General features: G+C 42.5%; 1 long non-coding RNA gene across 1 annotated transcript; it reads left to right on the plus strand.

Moving 5' to 3' along the window:
• The first annotated feature begins 1,696 nt into the window (after window positions 1–1,696).
• Window positions 1,697–4,667, plus strand: LOC136427253 (uncharacterized). Its single transcript, XR_010754388.1, has 3 exons — window positions 1,697–2,085; window positions 2,658–2,765; window positions 3,325–4,667. It is a non-coding gene; the product is annotated as an uncharacterized lncRNA (long non-coding RNA).
• Window positions 4,668–4,903: the final 236 nt, after the last annotated feature.

The raw sequence follows: 4,903 nt of genomic DNA on the forward strand, positions 1-4,903 counted from the left end.
CGGGGGACTTGGAGTGCATATAACGTCCTCCCCTGCCCTTCGATAACAGATATCAGAGGGCGGGGGACTTGGAGTGCATATAACATCCCTCCCCGCCCTTCGATAACAGATATCACAGGGCGGGGGACTTGGAGTGCATATAACATCCCTCCCCGCCCTTCGATAACAGATATCACAGGGCGGGGGACTTGGAGTGCATATAACATCCCTCCCCGCCCTTCGATAACAGATATCAGAGGGCGGGGGACTTGGAGTGCATATAACATCCCTCCCCGTCCTTCGATAACAGATATCACAGGGCGGGGGACTTGGAGTGCATATAACATCCCTCGCCGCCCTTCGATAACAGATATCACAGGGCGGGGGACTTGGAGTGCATATAACGTCCTCCCCTGCCCTTCGATAACAGATATCAGAGGGCGGGGGACTTGGAGTGCATATAACATCCCTCCCCACCCTTCGACAACAGATATCACAGCGCGGGGGACTTGGAGTGCATATAACATCCCTCCCCGCCCTTCGATAACAGATATCACAGGGCGGGGGACTTGGAGTGCATATAACATCCCTCCCCGCCCTTCGATAACAGATATCACAGGGCGGGGGACTTGGAGTGCATTTAACATCCATCCCCGCCCTTCGATAACAGATATCACAGGGCGGGGGAATTGGAGTGCATATAACATCCCTCCCCGCCCTTCGATAACAGATATCAGAGGGCGGGGGACTTGGACTGTATATAACATCCCTCCCCGCCCTTTGATAACAGATATCACAGGGCGGGGGACTTGGAGTGCGTATAACATCCCTTCCCACCCTTAGATAACAGATATCACAGGGCGGGGGACTTGGAGTGCATATAACATCCCTCCCCGCCCTTCGATAACAGATATCACAGGGCGGGGGACTTGGAGTGCATATAACATCCCTCCCCGCCCTTCGATAACAGATATCACAGGGCGGGGGACTTGGAGTGCATATAACATCCCTCCCCGCCCTTCGATAACAGATATCACCCCACCACTCTTAGATAACAGAGATAACTCAGGGCGGGGGAATCACTTTGCATATAAACCCAAATAAGCTAGAATAGTCACATGGTATATTGTGGTACCAATTGTCTGTCAGTCCTTTCCTGCAGTTAGTTACATGTGCCTATGGGCAACAACTTACAATTGACTCATTATAACACACACACACAAGATAAGAAGCTATACAAGTGTACTCACAGTGTATACAGCCCACCCCAACCCCCACCACCTACTGAGATCATGAGTTACAACTATGAATTTGTTTGTTAATACATGTCTGTTCATGGATTTACTATGAGGCAAATGGTTTTCCTCTATCTCATTTAATGTTAAATATTCTCATTAAGTCTTAGACCCTACTTTGATGAACTTTATATCTACAAAGAATAATCAAAAATAAAGAAAGTCTCCAAATCCATGTAGTATACACAAATGTTATGATCTAAATGTAACTGTTACCAAGCTGTTACTTATAACAAAGTTAATAGTTTCTGATCACAATAACTCATAAATACACAATGTAAGACAAGCAAGAAAAAGGGGGACCAAGATGAAAACAGAAACTTTGAGGAAAACGTGAATCGAACCCAGGAGGAAGGTCCTGATCTTTAGTTTGACTGTCACAGTACAGATAAAGTTTCTTAAAAACCAGAAAGGTCAATTTCTGACCTGCAGGTCAACATCCTATAGGTCATTACAATACTGTCCTATGATTGGTCTGTTGGATTACGCATGCGCATTGAGTGGGCGGCATTATTCAGAAAACCGTTGGTCCGGGCAGGTCCGGGGTCCACAGTAGAGATGAATACAGGGCGTTACGCGCCTCTCGGCGCTATAAATGGGTCCACCACAGTCTACATTGGTGGACCATCGATCTGGGAGAGGCTTATGAGTCGAGGAGGAATCTGGCTTAAACTCAAACGTTCGGAAAACTATGGTGACTGACGTATCAGCGATGTGAGTTTGGTCGCCCCCCTCCCTCCTTGCACCGGACACGGCTGGCTGTGCATTTTATTTTGGACTGCTCTAAGGCTCGCTGAGTACAAACAATGAGGTGAGAAAATAGACCTTGGTACACTTAAGAATGTTTTAGATAAAAAAATATGTTCAGTTACCTTGTCTTAGTTTTATTTATTGACATGTTATCGCCAGAAACACATGTCTTCAACTAACCTGCCCCCCTCCCCATGAGAAAATTTGTAAATTATTTTCAACTTGTTCATAATCAAATAGTACTTGGCATTAAACCTGGCACGAATGTCAGTTGACTTACTTGTTTGTACTTGTCAGTTGTGAACAGGTATTCGTGTCGGGTTTAAGATACGAAACAGCAAACACTCGAGATATAGACTGATCATGAGATCTCCCCTAGCCTCAAATTTGCCCCTGATTGGGTCATATGGGGACAATATCTATGGGATGAGATGAAAAAGAAATCACAAGACACAACAGAAGCAATAGTGTGACGTGATAGTTAGAAATTTCGAATGGTTATGTTTTCACTTCAGTTGAAGCTTTGGTCACCATATTATATTTCAAGTAGAACATTTACGCTACATGTACAAAATTTGAGGATGCTCAGGTTTTTTAAAAATCTATTTCATGGTTTCCTATTCTATATACCAGTACAGCAGCAGTGGGTTCACCGTTATGAGGAGGATGGTTGGGAACAAAGCAAACAACTGCCAGAAGTTCAGCCGCTGAGTACCTCAAGTGCTGCGACAGGCTCCAAAGGTAAGACTACAGTCCTGCACGCTCATCAACATCATCATATTTGTCACACTTGAGTATATTGGGAGTCATGATTCTCCATAATCCATTGTCCCTTGTTTGTTGCTAGCAGTTGTGATAGGATAAGATCGAGGCACAAATTTCATCCGTGAATATCTTAGTGTTGGAAGAAAGTTAAGCACTGTATAACGAGGCACAATAGTTACGGTATACCTTTATACCATCTTCGGGATGAGGAGGCTCAGCCTGTGGTAACCCCGTCTCGAACGATACTCATGTGTTGTACTTCAGACTCTCCCAATGTTTATCCAGCCGTGTTTTGAACTCGTTGACTCTCTTAGAATCCACCACAGATTGTGGTAGTGCATTCCAGTCACTAACTACTCTAACACTGAAGGACTGGCTCCTGAGCCTACTCCTGGCTAGGGGAACCTCGAGCTTATGACAAAATCATTTGACTTGTTTCTTAATCATGCATGTATTTTTTGTCACTTTCAACCATATACTAGTACAGGACGGATTTCCATGTAAATTGCTGTTCAATGATTTTTTTATTTTGTAGGAACCGGCTCATCACAAGAGGGACTCCAACCTCACCCAGGAAGTACATGTACAACATGCAGACACAGAAGAAGGCAGCGATGGACTCTGATGTAGATGAGAATGGGGAGAGGAAGGTTATACACGAGCAGTTCTACAGCACATAAAACCAACCTGTGTTCAGAGTTTGGCCAGACCTCATATGTTTCCTTGCCTGAAACTCAATGTCTGTTTTTTTACCAAAAATAAATTTCTATATCTGATGGATTAGGCTGCTTGACTCAGGGTGACTATCGCCTTCATAACCTCTGTAGAATATACAGCAACTTGTATGTCAGTCCAATTGCTCTATACAGCAGTGAATATACCCTGTCTGGCTGTGATTATGATGGTGATGATACATTATGTCCTCCACCCTGCCCCAAATGGATTACTTGTATCAAGGAGGTTGCTTGTATACATGTATCACTCCAATCTTGTTGTGAATACAGAAATGTTAAAATTTGAATGGCTGAATTTCCCAAACCTTTCTTTTATTATGAATGATGATGAAGTATTGCTTGTATAAACATGTAACTAGTAGTACATGAGTCATGACACTGATACTGTTGGCAAAGTGAAGAACAGTGCAGACCCCACTGAATGTAAAAAAGGTAAAGCAGTCATCCTTGATTGATTGAGGTGAAGTATGATGCTATCTCAAGTAGTTAAAAAGTGGAAGTGCAATTCGGATTTGCTACACTCACATGTTTTGTCGACCACTACTCTTCTCGATAAGTGTGTTGAGTTCTTTTACGTGCAAAGGTTTGAGGCTTATTTCTGAGGCTCCTTCATACAGGGGGCCGCTGACTTAACATCGCCATCCGAATTGACAAATACTATCCCTTTCAACACGTCCGATCTGGGTTTGACCCATTCAATTCTTTTACTTGTGTCATCGCGACTTCCTTGCAATGTTACTGTTTTCTTTGCATAGCTTTGCTAACTTTATCATACTGGCACATTTGTATTCCATAGATGACGTCATGTTAATATTGTAAACAACTACAACAGTGATAACATTGTAAAAAATGTGCACAAAACCTATGATACATGTACATGTATCTATAGTTAAACCATTCTCGTATATAGTTTCCCAAAGGGTATGTTTGTCAGTGCAGAATGATAGAGACTGATATGTTAAGATTGTGTCTGATGATAAACCGAATAATGTATTGAGTGATAAATGTTGTTTGTAAGCATGTATCACTATATATATATATGGTTTATGTGTGTTGTTGATACAAGCCAGTTAATCAGTGTATCTGTATAAACTGTCAATGTTGCTATGTTTATCCAATAAATATTGCTGAGTTTTGCCCCAAACCATGCGTTTGTGCGTCATACTCAATCATAATCCATGGTAAATGTGGGTAAAGGAGGGTAAATATCTCTTTTAGTAAAGGCATGTATACATCCTCTGTAAATATGGGTAAATTTAGCTATGAGAATATTTGGTAAGGTAAATCTCGGTAAATGCGCTTGATAAATGTGAGAAATGCTACGTACGGTAAATCTGGGTAAATGCACCGAATATATGCGAGAAATACTCCCTACGGTAA

Source organism: Branchiostoma lanceolatum, chromosome 2 (genome assembly GCF_035083965.1).
Source record: "Branchiostoma lanceolatum isolate klBraLanc5 chromosome 2, klBraLanc5.hap2, whole genome shotgun sequence".
Classification (NCBI taxonomy): Eukaryota; Metazoa; Chordata; class Leptocardii; order Amphioxiformes; family Branchiostomatidae; genus Branchiostoma; species Branchiostoma lanceolatum.